The sequence below is a fragment of the Sminthopsis crassicaudata genome, chromosome 4 (genome assembly GCF_048593235.1).
Source record: "Sminthopsis crassicaudata isolate SCR6 chromosome 4, ASM4859323v1, whole genome shotgun sequence".
Taxonomy (NCBI): domain Eukaryota; kingdom Metazoa; phylum Chordata; class Mammalia; order Dasyuromorphia; family Dasyuridae; genus Sminthopsis; species Sminthopsis crassicaudata.
This window is the reverse complement of record NC_133620.1, coordinates 247,164,108-247,188,800: the sequence shown is the minus strand read 5'-3', so window position 1 is coordinate 247,188,800 and position 24,693 is coordinate 247,164,108. Positions and strand designations below refer to the sequence as shown.

The 24,693-nt window shown below is 32.9% G+C and overlaps 1 long non-coding RNA gene across 1 annotated transcript; it reads right to left on the bottom strand.

The window, feature by feature from the left end:
• Positions 1 to 227: 227 nt before the first annotated feature.
• On the bottom strand, positions 228 to 24,693 carry LOC141541254 (uncharacterized). Its single transcript, XR_012481711.1, has 3 exons — positions 24,549 to 24,693; positions 2,499 to 2,606; positions 228 to 347 (listed from the first exon to the last, which is right to left on the bottom strand). It is a non-coding gene; the product is annotated as an uncharacterized LOC141541254 (long non-coding RNA).

Sequence of the window (24,693 nt, the reverse complement as noted above, 5' to 3'; positions counted from 1 at the left end):
CACCAAAATAATCTCTAAGAATTCAAAGAATTCTTAATGTGATAATCACATAATGTTATTTCTTGATATCAAAATTGTTTTACACAAAAATGTTTTAGATGGCTTGATTAGGAATTAACACAGACATTATTATGAACACTATTCATAATGTTATTAGTGATGTTATTTGTTAGGCTTACAAGATGAGAACTCAGGTTGTCTAAACAATTCTCTAGCTCAGAATTCGCACCTTTGGTTCAGGCCTTTGAAGGGAGTTGAGCCTGGAGTTAGTCTGACTGGGAGTTTGAGTTTAGATGGTGTTCTGGAAGGAGAGTCTGGCTGGAGGCTCCAGAAGCTTCCTAAGAAACCTGCTCACAGAGGAAAAGATGTTACAGAAAAGAGATCTCCTCCCAGAGAAGGATTATAATTGAAGAGACAACAGGACCTTTACAGTTATTAGTGCAGCTTGATATCATATAATAAGCCTGTAAAGCTACCATTTCATATATATGAGCATGTTAAATTTGCAATCTACTAAAATCTCTATGTTTATTTCCATGAACTGATGTCTGCATGCTTCTTTCTCTTTATGTACAATATTTTTTTGGAACTTGTGTAGTGATTTAAATTGATATGCTCTCTATTAAATTTCACCTCACTGTTCACACTCTAGTCCTTATGACAAGCCAATAAAATGTAAATTCCCTAAGGAAAAAAAAACTGTTTTTACATTTTATTTTTGTATCCCCCATGCTTAAAACCATTTCTGGTACAGATGAAGCATTTAATCAATGCTTGTTCTTAGGTGTTTGCTTGTTTACTTTCTTGCTTCTGTTTATTGTACAACCATCAAATATCTGAAACCCTTCTAGCTTGTTAAAAAAAAAAAGTGAGAATCTATGTTTTGTTGGCATGGCCTTTAAGAAACAAGGATAAGGTCTATACCTAAATAAAGAAACATTTTAATAGAGGACCTCTTTTTAATAGTTTTTTTTAAATTTCATAATAAAATACTTGTGGAAAAAATACATGGATAAAATATATAAATATTTAAATTATATTTAAAAGAATGCTATAAAATTTTTGATAAAGACAGATATCTTTGGGAAATTCTAATAATGGCTTAGAAACATTTTTCAAATGCAGCATTTATGTGAATTTCCTTTATGTGGAGAATCAATATAAAAAAGTACTGAGAGCAACATGTTACTGGTAAAGCCATTACATAATAATAGAGAATCGAAATTATGTTAATAGAAGCGATATCTAAGCAGCTTGAAAACTATTCTTTCTGTCTTTATGACATCATTTATGTGTAATTTGCCCATCAAAATTGCAGTGCCAAGATCATATGAAAAATTCAATGCTACTTAATAAACAACTCTTCTATTAGGAAGATAGAATCATTTTGAAGGAAAAATCCATAATATTAGCATGTAGAGAATTTTAATTTATCTTCCTACATCTATCTCTAATTGTGTGATGATATCCAAGTCACTAAGCTTGTCCTTACTTTTTTATGTTGTTTTTTTTCTTATTTTTTAAAGCTGAGATTCCCTATCTTATTCACACTGCAATTACAGTGGCCATTTATAAGCCTTATCTCCCTGTCCACTATCACAAGTGCTCTGACTTGCTTAATTTCACAAGTGAGATAGTTCACCCCATATTAGGATGCATGGTGTTCCCATCCCTCAGTCTTAGTCTATTGTGGCTGAAATAATCTCCCATTTTTTCTGCCCTTTGCATCATGCTTCCCCTCTTTGAAGGAAGTAAAATTTCCCTTAGAAAGGAGGAAGGATCAAAGGATAAAAGATATCCCGCCTCCCTATAAGCCATACAAAAACAATCCCATACAATGATCATCTCCAGATACACATAAATCTATAAAACGATGCATATAATGTAGACAAAATATAGGGATTATAGTCCTTTTCCTCAAGGAATACTTAAGTAACAACAATTATATAGATATAGTTTAGTAAGAAGTCATTTAAAAGATAGCATAGATTAGAGCAAAGCTTATTAAAATGTGGGCCATGACCCCATATGAATTTATAACTGAATGTCAGAGTTGTGAAAAATTTAATAATAATAAATGATTTCTGAATGTGATAACAAAAATTAATTCAAAATAAAATGTGTAATGGATCTGAAGTTTTTTTCTTGCCTGTATTGTATCATGCAACTTCACTTGTTTCTGAATGCATAACATAAAAACTTTGCCCTGTGCATGCACAATTGTTGCCAGAAACACTTCCACTCACATTCAAGATGAAGGCCCATAAAAATTTATCTGACAAAAAGGGGGTCACAAGTGGAAAAAATTTAAGTCTTGGGCTATAGGTTGACAGCTGACCTTGAAGCCAGAAGATAAGTTCAAGTCTCTGATATACATTGTTTTTTTGTTTTTGTTTTTGTTTGGACTTTGGCAAGTCCTTACAAATCTCAGTACTGTAAGAAGCTAAGTCTCTAATTTGCAAAGAACTAATCTGAATTAATAAAGGAAGTTTACTTACCCAAGAATTTCCAATATCAATGAAAATACAGGTCCAGTCTCAATTCCTCTATTTTCCCAAAAGTGGTTCATATTTCTCTTTCCTCTGTCTTCTCACCTTGAAAATTACCTACTTGATGAAATAAGACAAAATGACTAAAAAGTTTAATGAAAAAATAATTTAGACAGCTAACAATACAAGAAATGAAAGAAGAAATTTTGGAATAGTAATTTAGATTTGTGAAGAGTTTCTTAAAAGAAAGAAAATTAAATCCCAGAGAACTTATGTGATTTGCTCATGTATGTGATTGGCTCATAGACTCAATAACAGAACTGGAATTGATGATTAATTTAAATATCTACATTGTTGTGGAAATATATTCAACATGATTATACATGTATAATCTATATCAAATCATTTGCTGTCCTAGAGAAGGAGGGAAGGGAGAAAAGAAGAAAAGAATTGGAATAAAATTTTATAAAAGAGAATGATGAAAAATAAATAAACAAAAATTCACTTCGTCTTTTGCCATCAGGATTAAAAAACAAACAAACAAAAAAAAAAAAAACACTGCAGTATAGTACAGAAAAAAGTGATAGTAAAAGCCAGTCAATGAAAGCACCTTGTTTGTGTCATGTACTGGCATTAAAAAACAAAATAATAATACAATCCTTTACCTCAAATGACATGTATTTATTGTCAAATTTTAGTAATTCTTACAGTGTTTTAAAAATTTTCATTATTATTATCTTTGTCTTTATAATCTGTGATCAGTGATCTTTGAGGTTATTATTGTAATTGTTTTGTAGTGCTATGAACCACACTCATATAAAACAAGAACTTTATCAAGTAATATTATATATGCTCTGACTACTCCACTGATGAACCATTCTCCCATTTCACTTCCTCTCCTCAGGCATCCCTATTCCCTGACACACAGCAATATTGAAGATTATTATATCAACTTAGTTGATAAAAGGAACAGCAGGATTTAAGAGGATTAATTCCAATTTTGAAAGATGTTCTACTGTGAGTAAAATATTAAAAAACAGCAGTGCATACTACAGAGAAATCTTTTGTGAAAGGAAGAATCAATTGATGCAACAAAATCCCGTGTTGTCTTATTTTAAAGAATTGCTGCCAGGTACCCAGCCTTCAGCAACCAGTGCTCAATCAGAAGGCACCAATTCCTTTTTTTTGCTTTTTTTAAATTTTTTTTTATTTTTTATTATTATAGTTTTAATATTTTATTAAATTTATAATTATACATTTTACAGTATATATGCATGAGTAATTTTTTTATAACATTATTAATTGTATTCATGTTTCCAGATTTTCCCCTCCCTCTCTCTACTCCCTCCCCTAGATGACAGGCAATCTCATACATTTTACATGTGTTACAGTATAACCGAGATATAATATATATCTGTAAATCCAATTTTCTTGTTGCACATTAAGTATTGGATTCCAAAGGTATAAGAAACCTGAGTAGATAAACAGTAGTGCTAATATTTTACATTCAATTCCCAGTGTTCCTTCTCTGGGTGTAGTTGTTTCTGTCCATCAATGATCACCTGGAAGTGAGTTGGATCTTCTTTATGTTGAAGATATCCACTTCCATCAGAATACATCTTCATACAGTATTGTTATTGAAGTATATAGTGATATTCTGGTTCTGCTCATTTCACTCAGCATCAGTTCATGTAAGTCTCTCCAAGCCTTTCTGAATTCATCCTGCTGGTCATTTCTTTTTTTTTTTTATTATATATATATTTTTTATAATATTATCCCTTGTATTCATTTTTCCAAATTACCCCCCTCCCTCTATTCCCTCCCCCCGATGACAGGCAATACCATACATTTTACATGTGTTACAATATAGTCTAGGTACAATACATGTGTGTGAATATCATTTTCTTGTTGCACAATAAACATTAGAATCCGAAGGTACATGCAACCTGGGCAGACAGATATTAGTGCTAACAATTTACATTCACTTCCCAGTGTTTCTTCTCTGGGTTAGCTACCTCTGTCCATCATTGATCAACTGGAAGTGAGTTGGATCTTCTTTATGTTGAAGATTTCCACTTACATCAGAATACATCCTCATACAGTATTGTTGTTGAAGTGTACAGTGATCTTCTGGTTCTGCTCATTTCACTCAGCATCAGTTGATTTAAGTCTCTCCAGGCCTCTCTGTATTCCTCCTGCTGGTCATTTCTTACAGAACAATAATATTCCATAACCTTCATATACCACAATTTACCCAACCATTCTCCAACTGATGGACATCCATTCATCTTCCAGTTTCTAGCTACTACAAAAAGAGCTGCCACAAACATTTTGGCACATATATGTCTCTTTCCGCTCTTTAGTATTTCTTTGGGATATAAGCCCAGTAGTAACGCTGCTGGGTCAAAGGGTATGCACAGTTTGATAACTTTTTGGGCATAATTCCAGATTGCTCTCCAGAATGGCTGGATTCTTTCGCAACTCCACCCTGCTGGTCATTTCTTACAGAGCAATAATATTCCATAACATTCATGTACCATAATTTACCCAAACATTCTCCAATTGATGGACGTCCGTTCATCTTCCAGTTTCTAGCCATTACAAAAAGAGCTGCTACAAACATTTTGGCACATACAGGTCCCTTCCCCCCCTTTAGTATTTCTTTGGGATATAAGCCCAATAGCAGCAATGCTGGATCAAAGGGTATGCACAGTTTGATAACTTTTTGGGCATAGTTCCAGATTGCTCTCCAGAATGGCCAGATTCTTTCACAACTCCACCAACAATGTATCGGTGTCCCAGTTTTCCCACATCCCCTCCAATATTCATCATTCTTTGTTCCTATCATCTTAGCCAATCTGACAGGTGTGTAGTGATATCTCAGAGTTATCTTAATTTGCATTTCTCTGATCAGAAAAGATTTGGAACACTCTTTCATATAAGTGGATATACTTTCAATTTCATTATCTGAGAATTGTCTTCATATCTTTTGAGCATTTATCAATTGGAGAATGGTTTGATTTCTTATAAATTAGGATCAATTCTATATATATTTTGGAAATGAGACCTTTATCAGAACTTTTAATTGTAAAAATATTTTCCCAATTTGTTACTTCCCTCCTAATCTTGTTTGAATTAGTATTATTTGTACAGAAACTTTTTAAATTTGATGTAATAAATATCTTCTATTTTGTGATCTATAATGATCTTTAGTTCTTCTTTAGTCATAAATTCCTTCCTCCTCCACAGGTCTGAGAGGTAGACTATCTTCTGTTCCTCTAATATATTTATGATCTCATTCTTTATGCCTAAATCATGGACCCATTTTGATCTTATCTTGGTATATGGTGTTAAGTGTGGGTCTATATCAGACCAATTTCCTTAATGAATGTTGATGCTAAAATCTTAAATAAGATATTAGCAAATAGACTTCAGAAAATCATCCCCAGGATAATACACAATGACCAAGTGGGATTTATACCAGGAATGCAAGGCTGGTTTAATATTAGGAAAACTATTAGTATAATTGGCCATATTAATAATCAAATTAATAAAAACCATATGATCATCTCAATAGATGCAGAAAAAGCATTTGATAAAATCCAACATCCATTCCTACTAAAAATGCTTGAGAGTATAGGAATAAATGGACTATTCCTTAAAATAATAAGGAGCATATATTTAAAACCTTCAGTAAACATCATATGTAATGGCGATAAACTAGAACCTTTCCCTATAAGATCAGGAGTGAAACAAGGTTGCCCACTATCACCATTACTTTTCAATATAGTACTAGAAACTCTAGCCTCAGCAATAAGAGCTGAGAAAGAAATTCAAGGAATTAGAGTAGGAAATGAGGAAATCAAACTATCACTTTTTGCAGATGACATGATGGTATACTTAGAGAACCCCAAAGACTCTGCTAAAAAAGCTATTAGAAATAATTCAAAATTTTAGCAAAGTTGCAGGATAAAAATAAATCCACATAAATCCTCAGCATTTTTATACATTACCAACACAATCCAACAGCAAGAGATACAAAGAGAAATTCAATTCAAAATAACGGTCGATACTATAAAATATTTGGGAATATATCTACCAAAGGAGAGTCAGGAATTATATGAGCAAAATTACAAAACACTTGCCACAAAAATAAAGTCAGATTTAAATAATTGGAAAGACATTCAGTGCTCTTGGATAGGCCTAGCAAATATAACTAAGATGACAATACTCCCTAAACTAATCTATTTATTTAGTGCTATACCAATCAGACTTCCAAGAAACTATTTTAATAACCTAGAAAAAATAACAACAGAATTCATATGGAACAAAAAAAGGTCGAGAATTTCAAGGGAAGTAATGAAAAAAAAAAATAAGTGAAGGTGGTCTAAGTGTACCTGATCTAGAACTGTATTATAAAGCAACAGTCACCAAAACCATTTGGTATTGGCTAAGAAATAGACTAGTTGATCAGTGGCATAGGTTAGGTTCACAGGGCAAGATAGTGAATAAAAATAGCAATCTAGTGTTTGACAAACTCAAAGATCCCAAATTTTGGGACAAGAATTCATTATTTGACAAAAACTGTTGGGAAAACTGGAAATTAGTATGGCAGAAACTAGGCATGGACCCACATTTAACACCACATACTAAGATTAGATCAATATGGGTCCAAGATTTAGGCATAAAGAACGAAATCATAAATAAATTGGAGGAACAGGGGATGGTTTACCTCTCAGACTTGTGGAGGAGGAAGGAGTTTGTGTCCAAGGGAGAACTAGAGACCATTATTGATCACAAAATAGAAAATTTTGATTACACCAAATTAAAAAGTTTCTGCACAAACAAAACTAATGCAAACAAGATTAGAAGGGAAGTAACAAATTGGGAAAACATTTTTACACTTAAAGGTTCTGATAAAGGCCTCATCTCCAAAATATACAGAGAATTGACTTTAATTTATAAGAAATCAAGCCATTCTCCAATTGATAAATGGTCAAAGGATATGAACAGACAATTTTCAGATGATGAAATTAAAACTATTTCCACTCATATGAAAGAGTGTTCCAAATCACTATTGATCAGAGAAATGCAAATTAAGACAACTCTGAGGTATCATTACACACCTGTCAGATTGGCTAAGATGACAGGAACAAATAACGATGAATGTTGGAGGGGCTGTGGGAAAACTGGGACTCTGATGCATTGTTGGTGGAGTTGTGAAAGAATCCAAACATTCTGGAGAACAATCTGGAATTATGCCCAAAAAGTTATCAAAATGTGCATACCCTTTGACCCAGCCATACTATTACTGGGCTTATATCCCAAGAAAATACTAAAGAAGGGAAAGGGACCTGTATGTGCCAAAATGTTTGTGGCAGCCCTTTTCATAGTGGCTAGAAGCTGGAAGATGAATGGATGTCCATCAATTGGAGAATGGTTGGGTAAATTATGGTATATGAATGTTATGGAATATTATTGTTCTGTAAGAAATGACCAACAGGAGAAATAGAGAGAGGCTTGGAGAGACTTACATCAACTGATGCTAAGTGAAACGAGCAGAACCAGGAGATCATTATACACTTCAACAATGATACTGTATGATGATGTATTCTGATGGAAGTGGATATCTTCAACATAGAGAAGAGCTAATCCAATTGCAATTGATCAGTGATGGACACAATCAGCTACATCCAGAAAAGGAACACTCGAAATGAGTGTAAACTGTTATTTTTACCTTCTGAATCCAATTCTTCCTGTGCAACAAGAAATTCGGTTCTACACACATATATTGTATCTAGAATATATTGTAATATTTAACGTATATAAGATTGCCTGGCATTTGGGGGAGGGGGTTGGGGGAGGAAGGGAAAAAATCTGAACAGAAGTAAGTGCAAGGGATAATGTTGTAAAAAATTACCCATGCATATGTACTGTCAAAAAAAAAGTTATAATAATAAAATAAAATAAACATTAAATAATAAAAAAAGTGTGGGTCTATATCTAATTTCTGGCATACTAATTTCCAGTTTTCCCAACAGTTTTTTTTTCAAATAAAGCATTTTTATCCCTAATGTTGGTATCTTTGGATTTGTCAAAGATTAGATTGTTATAGTTGTATGCCTTTTTTTGTCCTTTGTACCTAATCTGTTCCACTGATCGACTGGTCTATTTCTTAGCCAATAAATACCACATGGTTTTGGTGACTGGTGCTATATAATATAGTTTTACATCAGATATACCTAGACCACCTTCATCTGACCTTTTTTCATTAATACCCCTGAAATTCTCGACCGTTTATTTTTCCATATGAATTTTGTTGTAACTTTTTCTAGATCACTAAAATAGTTTCTTGGGAATCTGACTGGTACAGCACTAAATAAATAGATTCATTTGGGGTGTATTGTCATCTTTATTGTATTCACTCAACGTATCCACGCACACTGAATGTCTTTCCAATTATTTAAATCTGACTTTATTTTTGTGGCAAGTGTTTTGTAATTTTGCTCATATAATTCCTGACACTTCTTTGGTAGATGGATTCCCAAATATTTTATACTCTCAATATTTGTTTGGAATGGAATTTCTCTTTGTATCTCTTGCTGTTGTATTTTGTTGGTGATGTATAAAAATACTGAGGATTTATGTGGATTTATTTTGTATCCAGCAACTTTGCTAAAGTTGTGAATTATTTCTAATAACTTTTTATTAGAATCTCTGGGGTTTTCTAAGTATACCATCATATCATCTGCAAAGAGTAACAGTTTGATTTCCTCATTACCTACTCTAATTCCTTGAATCTCTTTCTCAGCTCTTATTGCCGAGGCTACCATTTCTAGTACTATATTGAATAGTAATGGTGATAGTGGGCAACCTTGTTTCACTCCTGATCTTACTGGGAAAGGAACCAGTTTATCTCCATTGCATATTATGCTTACTGATGGTCATAAATATATGCTCCTGATTATTCTAAGGAATAGTCCATTTATTCCTATACTCTCAAGCATTTTTAGTAGGAATGGATGTTGGATTTTATCAAATGCTTTTTCTGCATCTTTTGAAATGATCATATGGTTTTTATTAATTAGATTATTAATATGGTCAATTATACTAATAGTTTTCCTAATATTAAACCAGCCCTGCATTCCTGGTATAAATCCTACTTGAGCATAGTGTATTATCCTGGGATGATTTTCTGAAGTCTTTTTGCTAATATCTTATTTAAGATTTTAGCATCAATATTCATTAAGGAAATTGGTCTATAATTTTCTTTCTCAGTTTTCGCTCTACCTGGTTTGGTATCAGTACCATGTCTGTGTCATAAAAGGAGTTTGGTAGGACTCCTTCATTCCCTATTTTTTCTAATAATTTATATAACATTGGGGCTAGTTGTTTTTTAAATGTTTGGTAGAATTCATATGTAAATCCATCTGGTCCTGGGGATTTTTTCCTGGGGAGTTGATTAATAGCTTGTTCTATTTCTTTTTCCGAAATGGGACTATTTAAGCAATTTATCTCCTCCTCTGTTAATCTAGGAAGCCTATATTTTTGGAGGAAGTCATCCATTTCACTTAATTTATCAAATTTATCGGCATAAAGTTGGGCAAAGTAACTCATTATTTCTCTAATTTCCTCTTCATTGGTGGAAAGATCCCCCTTTTCATTTGTAAGACTAAGAATTTGATTTTCCTCTTTTCTTTTTCTGATTAGATTTACCAGAGGTTTATCTATTTTATTAGCTTTTTCATAAAAGCAACTCTTGGTTTTATTTATTAATTCAATAGTTTGTTTTGTTTTGTTTTGTTTTACTTTCAATGTTGTTGATTTCTCCTTTTTATTTTAGTATTTCAAGTTTGATTTTTGTTTGGGGGTTTTTAATTTGGTCTTTTTCTACCTTTTTAAGTTTCAGGCCCAATTTATTAATCTTCTCTTTTTTTGTTCAAATAACCCTTTAAAGATATAAAATTTCCCCTTATTACCACTTTAGCTGCATCCCACAAGTTTTGGTATGATGTCTCATCATTTTCATTATTTTGGGTGAAATTGTCAATTTTTATATAATTTGCTGTTTCATCCAGTCATTTTTTAAGATGAGATTATTCAGTTTCAATTACTTTTTGGTCTATTTACCCCTAACTTTTTACTGAATGTAGTTTTTGTTGCATTATGATCTGAGAAGAAGGCATTTATTATTTCTGCCTTCCTGCATTTAATTTTGAGATCTTTATGTCCTAATATATTATCTATTTTTGTATAGGTTCCATGAACTGCTGAGAAGAAAGTATATTCCTTTCTGTCACCACTCAGTTTTCTCCAAAGTTCTATCATACCTAGTTTTTTCTAATGTTCTATTTACTTTTTTAATTTCTTTCTTATTTGTTTTGTGGTGTGATTTGTCTAAATCTGAGAGTGCAAGGTTGAGATCTCCCACTATTATACTTTTACTGTCTATTTCTTCTTACAACTCTCTTATCTTTTCCTTTAGAAAGTTAGATGCTATACCACTTGGTGCATATATGTTTAGTATTGATATGGCTTCATTGTTTATGCTACCTTTTAGCAGGATATATTTTCCTTCCTTATCTCTTTTAATTAGATCAATTTCTGCTTTTGCTTGATCTGAGATAAGGATGGCTTCCCCTGCTTTTTTGGCTTTACCCAAAGCATAATAGATTCTGCTTCAACCTTTTATCTTTACTCTGTATGTATCTCCCTGCTTTAAGTGTGTTTCCTGTAAACAACATATTGTAGGGTTCTGGCTTTTAATCCAGTCTGCTATTCATCTCCTTTTGATGGGAGAGTTCATCCCATTCACATTTACAGTTAAAATTACTAATTCTGTATTTCCTGCCATCATATTATCCCCAGATTATGAGTTTTTTCCCTTGACCCAACTGAACCCCTTCCCCAATATTTAATTTATAGACCCACACTTGTGACACACAGCCTTCCCTTTTTAGTATCTCTCCCCCCTCCTTCCAAGTCCTTTCCCTTATCCCCCTTTTCCTTTTTCCTTATCCTCTCCCCCCTTTTAATGAGGTGAGAGTGAATTCTCTGAAAAACAAATATGTCAATTATTTATTCTTTGAGCCTATTCTGATGAGAGTAAGATTCATACAATGTTTCTCCCCTCTCTAAATTCCCTCAGATGTGGTAGATTTTCTATGCCTCTTCCTGGGATGCAGTTTCCCTATTTTTATCACTCCTTCCACTTTTTCTGATACTTCTGATACCCTTCCCTTTACTACTACCCCTTTTTTTTATATCAGTAAAATCAAATTATCCATGTGGACTTTCTATATATCCACAACAGAAATACAGTTCTCAAGTGTTCTTTTTACCTTTTTCTGTTTCTCTTCAGTCTTGTGGATGTAGACCAAATTTTTTGTTTAAGTCTGGTTTTTTCCTTAGAAACAAATGGAATTCCTCTGTTTCATTAAATTACTATCTTCTTCCATGGAAGAAAATGCTAAACTTAGCTGGGTAGTTTATTATTGGTTGCAGGCCTTGATCTTTTCCTTTTTGGAATATCAGGTTCCAGGCCCTTCTATCTTTTAATGTGGAGGCAGCCAGATGTTGAGTGACCCTTATTTTGGCCCCTTGATAGTTGAACTGCTTTTCCCTAGCTGCTTTCAATATTTTTTCCTTTGTTTGGTAGTTTTGCAGCTTAGCCACAATGTTCCATGAAGTTCTTTTTTTAGGATCTTTTTCAGAAGGTGTTCAATGAATTCTTTCAAAGCCTATTTTCCCGTCTGTTTCTATTATCTCTGGACAGTTCTCCTTGATGATTTCCTGTAAAATAGGATCTAGGATCTTTTTTTGATCATATTTTTCGGGATGTGCAATGATCCTCAGATTATCTCTCCTAGATCTATGTTCCAGGTCTATAGGTTTTCCCAGTAAGTATTTGACGTTATTCTCCAGCTTTTCTTTTCTTTTTTTTTTTTTTTTTTGTTCTGTTTGACTGATTTATGGTTTCTCAATGAATCATTCATTTCTATTTGTTCAGTCCTGATTTTTAATGAGTTATTTTCTTCATTCACATTTTTAGTTCTTTTTGTATATGCCCAATTGAGTTTTTAAATGAATTATTTTGCTCTATTGATTTTTTTTCCATTTCCCTAATTTTTTTAGAGAGTTATTTTCTTTTTCCAATTCAGAAATCCTTTCTTGAGACATTTTTATCTTTTCCAGTTCAGAAGTCCTACTTTCCTGTTATTTTTTAACCTTTTCTAATTCACAAATTTTGTTTCTATGCATCTCCTGTGAATTCTTTATTTTTTCCAACTCAAATTTCAGGACATTGTTATTCTCTATCAAAGCTTCTCTTTCCTTTCCCATTTTTCTTCAAACTCTCTTAGCTTTTTAATAGTTTCTTCTAGGAGAGAGTTATGTGATGGGAGGCAGGTATTGTTCCCCATTAATGTGTTATCTGCTCACTCTCTGCTGTTAACTTCCTTGGGGTTGGATACTCACTCTTTCTCTGGGTAGAAGGAATCAGTAGTTCTCTTCAGCTTTTTACTCATTGTTAAAAATCTTTTTGGGTCTGGCCTTGGGGTAAGAAGTTTATTTATTTACTTATTTACCAGCTTCCTCCCAGACGGGATGGATGCAGCGGTTCTTGTGCCTGAAGTAGGAGAGAGCTCTGGGAGAGAGTTTCCCTACCCCCTCCCCAGAAATGCCTCAGAGGTGATATGGCTGTGCTGTGAGGGTTGCCTAGTGAAGGACCCTGCTGTGTGTTCTAGGGACTTCCCTGATGTTTAAGACTGAACAGTAAAAATGACACAAAGCCTGGCCAATGTGTCCCGTGGGGCGTGGATATCAGCAGCTGTAGTGAAAAGCCCCTGTGCTCAAACGGGAAGTGTCTGCCAGGAAACCTTGGTCCCTACTTCAAAGGTTCTGCTTCTCTGGGAGTTCCACTTTTCTGGGAATTCCAAGGCTGCTAGAGTACCACGGCTCAGGCTAACTCTGGCCCAATGTGGATTAAATATTGCCTCTGGCTGTGTCCTTGCTGTTCAGGCTCTTAACTAGCCCAATGTGAAGCCCCAGACAGCAGAAGGCGGCTTCACAGATGTGCCGAGATCTGTTAGGTCACTTCCAGATTGGGGTGGTTCTAGGATGTGGCTTTATATTTTAAAGTGGCTTGATTTCTCTTCTGAACTGCTGTTTTATAAGCAGAGAAGAGCTAACAGCCTGTGTCAGATTCCTCTATCTCAGTGGCTTCTTTGATCCCAGAGTTCTCCCCAGCCTGATCCGCACCATGTGCTAGCACCTAACCGTCTGTGCTGGCCACTTTTTTTTTTTTCCCTCCCCTTGGAAACAATCTTTTCTTGTTGAAATTCCAGATTCTCTTCAGCTGGTAAGTTGTGCTTCGAATCCTTGTGGTTTTTATCAGTCCAGCGTTATTTTTGAGGCTGATTTAACTAATTGGTAATGATGGAAGAAGGGAGCTTACAATTTTCCATGTATCTTCTCCGCTATCTTGGCTCCGCCCCAGTAGCCACCAATTCCAAGGCAATAGATTCTACCAGCAAAAAAAAAAAAAAAAAAAAAAAAAAAAAAAAAATATATATATATACATATATATATATATATATATATATACACACATATATATATACATATATATATATATGTATATATATATAGGATCTACTGAAGGCTAAATAATGGTTATGATTTATTTTTTTACCAGTAAAGTTGTTTTGTTTTGTTTTTTTTTAATTCAAGTATGTACTTTTTTTTAGTCATAATGCTATTGTACATTTCATAAACTGCAGTACAGTGTAAGCATAACTTTCATGCACAAAAGAATTTTTAAATTGTGTTATCTGCTTTATTGCAATTTGCACTTTCTTGCTATACTCTGGACCTAAACATGCAATATCTCTGAGGTATGCCTCTATAAAAGTTACTTTTTAAGATATTATTTTATCTTATCCTCACAACAGAACCATGAATGACAGCATTGAAATATGATAATAAAAAGAATGTTTGGATTTTGAAATAAGAATATTTGAATTCAAATTCTTACCTTCTATTTGATAGCTCTATGTCTTTTATGAATTTGTTCCCTCAAAAAAAAAGAAAAAAGGTGGGGGGATGTAAGTAATATCTAACCCACATGAGTGCTTTGCATCATAAGTGAAATAATGCTACATCAAGGTTATTTCTATGTTTTCAAAGTTCTGTTGAAGAACATAGGAGAAGAGATACTTGTACTCCAAGAGGGCAACATAAAAGAATGAGAATTTGAGCTTAGACTTGAACAACAATAAATATGATTTTTTCAGGTAGAAAATGCAAAGAAGAGTGCAATTCTGGTAAGAAGGGTAGAGGTGATAAACAATGCCTTTAAGTCTTTTGATGCTCTTTTAATGATTTCTCTGTAATATCTAAGTTTATGGAACTATGAGTAAAACAATATGTTTTAGTACATGAAGTTCATCTCAGCAAATAGTGATGAAAATGAAAATTGTAATCCTGATGTTTATTGTTGTTTATTTCTGTCTGACTCTTTGTAAATGTATTTGAGGTTCTCTTAGCTTAATGAAGTCATTTGTCATTTCTTTTTCCAGCTTTTTTATAGATAAGGAAACTGAGGCAGTTTTAAGTGACTTGTCCAAAATCACATAGTAAATATCTGAGGCTGAAGTTTAATCCAATAGATTAGATAGACTTTAGGCTCATTGGTCTATTAACTTTACCACCTGGCTGCCATTCCTGATGATCGAGTATCTTGAATTCTAGCTTTAGGAATTTAAAGTTAATCCAGGAAAAACTGGAAGCCATTAGAAGAGTTTGGTAAAGAGTTGGTAAAGGTTGTACACAGGACTAACTAACATTTGTGAAGTTTTTATTGTTTTATTTTTAAAACACAGCATTTTTTGTTTCATGTGATCCTTACAATAACATAATAATATTAGTGTTTCAAGTATTATTTCTCTCCTCTTATGGAGGGAATTATGTCTCAGAGAAGTGATTTTTTTCTCATGCTTACATACCTAGTAAGTTCCAGAAATGGGATACAGACAAATGTCTTTTCTGACTATAAATGCAGCTCTCAATTACACCAAATTGCCTCCTATGTGATAAAAAATAGTGCCTTTATTTATACTGGTGGCTGGATTTGAGAATACCAAAGCACTATGGATTAAAAGGAGTAGAGGTTAAAGTCAGGGATACTAGCAAACAGACAGTAATCTAATTTAGGAATGAGATAAAAAGAAGTTAGATTGTGCTAGCAGTAATACCTTATTGATTATACTCCCACAATATTTACCACAACTAATCCCCTCTTTTTACTCAGAATAAAACCTCTCTATAGATCCTCCTTACCAATGAATTAGAATATTGAAGTAATCTCCTAACTGCCCTTTCTTCCTCAACTTACTACCCCTCTTCAACACATCATTCACAAATCTATAAGAGTGATATGCCCAAAGTACAAGTCATGCCAAGTCATTTCCATAAATAACAACCTTCAGTGGTTCCCATATTGCCTTTATGACTGCACATAGTCTTCTCTGTTTAGCCTTTAAAGACTCATAATCTGATTCCAGTCTGACTTAACTTCCTTTCACAATTTTTATAGTACAGCCAAAATTATTTTTTAATTTAATTTTTATTTTATTTTATAATTATAACTTTTTTTTGACAGTACATATGCATGGGTAATTTTTTATAACATTATCCCTTGCACTTACTTCTGTTCAGATTTTTTCCCTTCCTCCCCCAACCTCTTCCCCCAGATGGCAGGCAGTCTTATACATATTAAATATATTACAATATATTCTAGATACAATATATGTGTGTAGAACCAAATTTCTTGTTGCACAGGAAGAATTGGATTCAGAAGGTAAAAATAACAGTTTACACTCATTTCCCAGTGTTCCTTTTCTGGAGGTAGCTGATTCTGTCCATCATTAATCAATTGGAATTGGATTACCTCTTCTCTATGTTGAAGATATCCACTTCCCTCAGAATACATGCTCATACAGTATCATTGTTGAAGTGTATAATGATCTTCTGGTTCTGCTCGTTTCACTCAGCATCAGTTGATGTAAGTCTCTCCAAGCCTCTCTGTATTTCTCCTGTTGGTCATTTCTTACAGAACAATAATATTCCATAACATTCATATACCATAATTTACCCAACCATTCTCCAATTGATGGACATCCATTCATCTTCCAGCTTCTAGCCACTATGAAAAGGGCTGCCACAAACATCCCTTCTTTAGTATTTCCTTGGGATATAAGCCCAGTAATAGTATGGCTGGGTCAAAGGGTATGCACATTTTGATAACTTTTTGGGCATAATTCCAGATTGTTCTCCAGAATGTTTGGATTCTTTCACAACTCCACCAACAATGCATCAGAGTCCCAGTTTTCCCACAGCCCCTCCAACATTCATCGTTATTTGTTCCTGTCATCTTAGCCAATCTGACAGGTGTGTAATGATACCTCAGAGTTGTCTTAATTTGCATTTCTCTGATCAATAGTGATTTGGAACACTCTTTTATATGAGTGGAAATAGTTTTAATTTCATCATCTGAAAATTGTCTGTTCATATCCTTTGACCATTTATCAATTGGAGAATGGCTTGATTTCTTATAAATTAAAGTCAATTCTCTGTATATTTTGGAAATGAGGCCTTTATCAGAACCTTTAACTGTAAAAATGTTTTCCCAATTTGTTACTTCCCTTCTAATCTTGTTTGCATTAGTTTTGTTTGTGCAGAAACTTAATTTGGTGTAATCACAAAATTATTTTTAAATAATCCTTATGCATATTGAGACTTTGAGAAACAAGGCAGCGTAAATTGGTCCTCAAGACAGTCAATTTTCATGGCCTTTACAGAAGCTGTTAATTTGTTTACTTGAGGTAATGAGGTTCAGAGATGGCAACTGGATACACAGCTAAAGAGAAGGAATTTAAACAAAGTTCTTTCTGACTTACAAGTCCAGAACACTATCCACACAATCCTTCAATAATACTATAAAAAGAAACATAAAAGTTGGGAAGAGAGCTGGTTTTAACAAGAAAATTCATTAATGATTATAACCAGTAGCATCAAATTCAAATAGAAATAAAAGTTACTATAAGAATCTTTGTTTGCTATATATTGACTCAAAAGAACATATATTAATACTATATATGTTCTATTGTAATTTATATATTTTGTTATTTTCCAAATACATTTTAATCTGTGTTGCTGGCACTTTGGGGAATAATAATGCATATAAGACCTTACTCTCAAGGCTGTTGTGAACTTCTCATTAAGATGATGCCCATAGCAATATTTACAAATTTAAATTAATTATATAAATGCTAGCCATGGTTATTAATTTTAGGTGTCAGATGAATCATTCTAATATCAAATTCTGTTTCATCTTTACACCAAGACTTTTTTTAATGACAGAAATTCCAGGATACTGACAGATTTCCAAAATGAGAGATTTTTAAAAGGAGGTCACAACCCCAAATTTGAGAAATCCTGGTCCAGTAAAACATGAATATACTAAAGAAAAAAAGAAAATGCCTTCACCACATTCATAAGCTGCTCACTTGCTAAATGAAAATTAGACACTTTTGCAAGTTCCCTCAAATAAATATGTAAAGCTAAGGAACAAAATACTTGTTATAAATGCCAGAGAAACACTACTGTTTTATTCCTTTTGAATTTCTGCTCATGTTTTGTGACTTTTGGCTTCCTAGAATAAATTGACTTCCAAAAGGATCTTGACCAGAGTAGTTTTACAATGGTAAAAACACTTGCCTTATTAAGCTATTCCTCATTTACTTTTTACAAAAGTATGATGACCTAATATTAAGGATTGTTAGCATGTTGTTTGCTTTTATTTGATGGTTGTTTTTTTTTTTTTAAATCAGCTTCCAAAAGCACTTAACTTGATGCAAGAAATTTTTGTCCTGTGAGAATCTAGTTCAATGTGTAACTCTGATGCTATCCTGCTAAACATTTGATAATGGAATTTCATCTGAATAATGTCAGGCAACAGTAAAGAATAACATGAACTAAAATTTTCCCTATAGTAAGTTAGTATTTACGTCATTAATATTTCTACTGTGATCCCTTTTTACCTCCCTCAGGAAACTTCATAAAGTCCAGTGTACCTTACTATCCTTAGAACTATTCTCAGATCATTACATACTTCAACAATACTATATGATGATCAATTCCTATGGACGTGGCCATCTTCAACAATGAGATGAACCATATCAGTTCCAATAGAGCAGTAATGAACTGAACCAGTTCATTACTCTGGGAGATGACTATGAAACACTACATAGAATTCCCAATATCCCTATTTTTGTGTGCCTGCATTTTTTATTTCCTTCACAAGCTAATTGTACACTATTTCAAAGTCTGATTCTTTTTGTACAGCAAAATAACTGTTTGGACATGTGTGTGTGTGTGTGTGTGTGTGTGTGTGTGTGTGTATACACACATTTATATATATACATATATATAAATGTGTGTATACACGCACACACTGTACTATATATATATATATATATATATATATATATATATATATATATATATATATATAGTATTTGATTATACTTTAACATATGTAACACGTATTAGTCAATCTGCCATCTTGGGGAGGGGAGGTGGGGGGAAGGAGGGGAAAAATTGGAACAAAAGGCTTGGCAATTGACAGTGCTGTAAATTTACCCATGCATTTATCTTGTAAATAAAAATCTATAATAATAAAAAAAAGAAAAGAAAAAGAACTATTCTCAGAATTACTGAATTCTTGATTCTACCTGATACCATTCCACCTTTAGATTGTCATTTCTTTGTGACTAGAATGTATTGTCTTGGCATTACCAGGTACAGGGCCTTACACATGGACATTTAAAAAGTGCTTGGCAAATTGAGTTGAGTAGCAAATAGTGCAGTAGATACAGTATTGGGCCTGAAGTCAGCAAGAGTCATCTTGATGAGGTAAAATCTGACCTCAGACATTTACCAATTATGTGAATCTCAGTGTCACTTAACACACTTTACCTCAGTTCTCTGTTGTGTAAAATGACCCAGAGAAGGAAATGGCAAACCACTCCTATATCTTTACCAAGAAAATACAAAATGGGGTCACAGAGTTGAACACAACTGAAGAATAACTAAACAACAACAAATATTGAGATGAATTATTTCTGGATATGAGGTGGATAAGTTCATTAATGTCTCTATTGATCACCATTTACAACCTGGTGATACCTTCCTTCAGGTATTTTATTACTATGAAAGTTAAATCCAATATATGATCTTTCAATCAGGATATGTGTTCTGTAAGGCTCTACTATGGTTCTGGAAAAGAGTGCTAGATTTGAAGTTAAAGATTATGGAATCAAATTCTGTGTCCCCCAATTACTATTTGAATAGCTTTGGGCAAGTCACTATGGTCCCATTTATGTCTCTTCTGTCATCTGTAAAATGTGTCAGGAGAATAAATGTCCCCAAATACTTCTTACAAATATAAATCAATATTCCTTAGATTCTATAGCACAATCAAGTTTTTTTTAAGTATCTTATCTGCAAGTAATATAAAAAGAACATAAAAAACCACAAAGAACAACTACTTTATCCTAAATCTAATTCACATTTTTCTTTCTTGTAATAAAATTTCTGAATAAGAAAACCTCTGTATGTTTGAAGGCTCTAGGAGCACTTTCTTAAAACTGCCCAAACATTAAATAACAATTCATAAATAAATCTAGATTCTCACTGCCTGAATATAAAAAATAGTTCAGATGGTATATGCTTCTAATTTGCTCCTTATTAATGACAAAGCAGATAATCTCTCTCAAACCAATTTTTTCATCTCCAGTTCAAAATTCCTATCAACCTTGGTTGTTCAGGGAACATTAACTCAGTTATGGAAGTTTGATTAGTTAATTCCCATTTAAAAACTTAATTATCATTCTTTCTATAGCAACCATTTTTCATAAAATGAGAGTAGCTAACAATAAGATGAAGACTTGAAGGAGCACGTAAAGATCATCTGGTCCAGTTATTTCATTTTACCTGAAAAAATTAAGACCAAGGGAAAATGAACTTAAACATCTCATAGTTTAAGGGGCAGAAATTGGACTTAAACCAAGACTGTCTGACTCCAAACCCAGTATGTCCAAAGAAACATGATAGTCTGTAGATGAGAGAATATGAGGATGAAACTTTAAATGGAATTTCTACCGTCAGTAAGCATAATATTCAATATAAATAAACTGCAACCTTTCCCAGTAAGATCAGGAGTGAAACAAGGTTGCCCACTATCACCATTACTATTCAATATAGTACTAGAAACACTAGCCTCGGCAATAAGAGCCGAGAAAGAGATTCAAGGAATTAGAGTAGGAAATGAGGAAATCAAACTATCAGTCTTTGCAGATGACATGATGGTATACTTAGAGAACCCCAAAGACTCTGGTAAAAAGCTATTATAAATAATTCAGAATTTTAGCAAAGTGGCAGGATACAAAAGAAATCCACATAAATCCTCAGCATTTTTATATATCACCAACAAAATGCAACAGCAAGAGATACAATGAGAAATTCCATTCCAAACAAATGTTGAGAGTATAAAGTATTTGGGAATCCATCTACCAAAGAATAGTCAGGAATTATATGAGAAAAATTACAAAACACTTGCCACAAAAATAGTCAGATTTAAATAATTGGAAAGACACTCAGTGCTCTTGGATAGGCCGAGCAAATATAATAAAGATGACAATACTCCCCAAACTAATCTATCTATTTAGTGCTATACCAATCAGACTCCCAAGAAACTATTTTAATGACCTAGAAAAAATAACAACAAAATTCATATGGAAGAATAAAAGGTCGAGAATTGCAAGGGAACTAATGAAAAAAAAAAAGGCAGAGGAAGATGGTCTAAGTGTACCTGATCTAAAGCTATATTATATAGCAGCAGTCACCAAAACCATTTTGTATTGGCTAAGAAATAGACCGGTAGATCAGTGGAACAGATTAGATACAAAGGACAAAAAAGGGTACCTCTATAGCAATCTAATCTTTGACAAACCCAAAGTTACCAACATTAGGGATAAAAATTCATTATTTAGAAAAAACTGTTGGGAAAACTGGAAATTAGTATGGCAGAAATTAGATATGGATCCACACTTAACACCATATACCAAGATAAGATCAAAATGGGTCCATGATTTAAGCATAAAGAATGAGATAATAAATAGGTTAGAGAAACAGAAAATAGTCTACCTCTCAGACCTGTGGAGGAGGAAGGAATTTATCACCAGAGGAGAAGTAGAGATCATTATTGATCACAAAATAGAAGATTTTGATTACATCAAACTAAAAAGTTTCTGTACAAACAATACTAATACAAACAATGTTGGAGGGGATATGGGAAAACTGGGACATGAATACATTGTTGGTGGAGTTGTGAAAGAATCTGGCCATTCTGGAGAGCAATTTGGAACTATGCCCAAAAAGTTATCAAACTGTGCATACCCTTTGACCCAGCATTGCTGCTATTGGGATTATATCCCAAAGAAATACTAAAGAGCGGAAAGGGACCTGTATGTGCCAAAATGTTTGTGGCAACTCTTTGTTGTAGCTAGAAACTAGAAGTTGAATGGATGTCCATCAATTGGAGAATGGTTGGGTAAATTATGGTATATGAATGTTATGGAATATTATTGCTCTGTAAGAAATGACCAGCAGGATGAATACAGAGAGGCTTGGAGAGACTTACATCAACTGATGCTGAGTGAAATGAACAGAACCAGAAGATCACTGTGCTCTTCAATGCTGTGTGAAGAGGTATTCTGATGGAAGTGGATATCTTCAACATAAAGAAGATCCAACTCACTTCCAGTTGATCAATGATGTACAGAAATAACTACACCCAGAGAAGGAACACTGGGAAGTGAATGTAAATTGTTAGCACTACTGTCTATCTACCCAGGTTACTTATACCTTCGGAATCTAATACTTAATGTGCAACAAGAAAATGGTATTTACAGACATATATTGTATCTAGGTTATATTGTAACACATGTAAAATGTATGGGATTGCCTGTCATCTGGGGGAAGGAGTGGAGGGAGGGGGGAGATAATTTGGAAAAATGAATACAAGGGATAATATTAAAAAAATGGAATTTCTAAAGGATAGAGGTTGTACCTAGTGATTTCTAAATAATTCTAGGTATTCATTTGTGATGAATTCTAAACATTATTAAAATGAATAAATAATTTATTAGCTTAATAAAAAGTCAAATTAGACTCATAACTCACCAAGTAGGTTAATATGACAATTCTCTCATACACTCAGTCATATATTAATCTCCAATTAATATAGATTTTTAAAAATAATTTTACTTATTATATATGAACTGTATATAAAGTTTTAACAAATATCACTCACTGACAAGTGGTTTCAGAGGAAAATGCCATAAAACAATTTCCAGGTTGTAGTCTATAATAGATTTATATTATACTATAACTCTAAAAGAAAAGGAAAAAAATCTGTTGAGATAAATTATTGAGAAGAATAAATGGGTCCTACCAAGCTACGCTTTTTGTTTGTGGAGATTGTTTATATAATTTCTTGTCCAATAATCTGAAAATAAGTTCTTAGTTGTTATGGTTGTGAACACAATCTAGAATTCAAAATCACATTTCTTAAAGAAATGATAGAATGTTAGAAAGGACCAGTCTTTATGTATTTTCTATTCCTAACCCTTCATTTTATAGTTAAGGAAAGAGAAGTTAAATATGATGTTACCAATCTCATATTTGGTTAATAGTACCCAAGTTTACTGTTTGCCATTCATAGGTGCTTGTTCATTTTGTATCTTCTGGGATCAAGTAGTGTGAGCTAGAATGCATAATTATATATTTATTTTGAATGGTTTATTTTTAGAAGAGTATCGGTATACATTCCTGATTTTTTCTTCATTGCATTTACCAGAATAAATGTCCATTGCTGTATCACTATTAAATAATAATTTAAAAGAATTCTAATTCCTGTAATAAAAAATAAATATTCCCTTTATTATTAAAAGTAATTTCTCAATAGTACTTCATTTAGTCACTAAGCCAAGTAGACTTTTTCTGTATAAAAATGCATATTGAACACTGATTTTGACTATTCATTACAACCTGACTATTGAGAACAAAGTGTGAACACAATCTAGAAGACTGAGTTAATTTCAATTATTTTCTATTAGAAGTTCAAATGAAAATAACTTATTTTATTTATGGAATTATAATAGTAAAATAAATAAAATTCATAGTAATAAAATAAAAATGAAATAAATAATAAATAAAATAAAAAGTAATGATATCTAAGGAAAAATGTCTTATGTGGTAAAAAAAAAAAAAAAAATAGAACATATATAAGGAAAAGAGACTTTTTTTTCTGTTTATGGGCTCCTGGAGCAAAACAAAAATCAAAAATGAAGAAATTACTAACATAATGTTTTTTATCAAGATGATTGTTTCAGTTCATGAATCTGTCTCCAAGAAAGGAGGGTTTTTTAATAATCTGTTTTTTATTGTTCAATTCATTCTCAATTCAGTACTGCATGATTTTTCTTTCTACATTCTAATTTGCTCCAAATTTCCCTTTTCCTTTTCTTCCCATATAAGAAATAATATTTTTAAATAAAAGAAAAGCTAAAGAAAGGAAGGAATGGAAGGGAAGAGAGAAGAGGAGAAATTTCTGATTTTTGTGATAATTATTGACATTTTTTGATGCTTGTTAGTGTTGTTCTTTTCACTGTAGAGAGACAACTCAGTCATGAGTACTGAATATTCCTCCAGGGCCTTAACCTGTTCTTTGTTTCTTTAAGGAAAATTTTATAGGGACCCACATGTGCAAAAGTGTTTGTGACAACCTTTTCATACTAGCTAGGAACTAGAAACTGAGTGGATGCCCATCAGTTGGAGAATGACGGAATAAGTTATAGTATATGAATATTCAGGAATATTATTGTTCTTTAAGAAACTATAAGCAAGATGATTTCAGAGAGGCCTGGAGAGACTTACATGAATTGATGCTAAGTGAAATGAACAGATCCAGGAGATCATTGTACATGGAAACATCAATATTATATGATGATCAATTCTGATGAACGTGATTTTCCAAAAATGAGATGATTGATGCCAATTCAATGATTTTGTGACAAAGAGA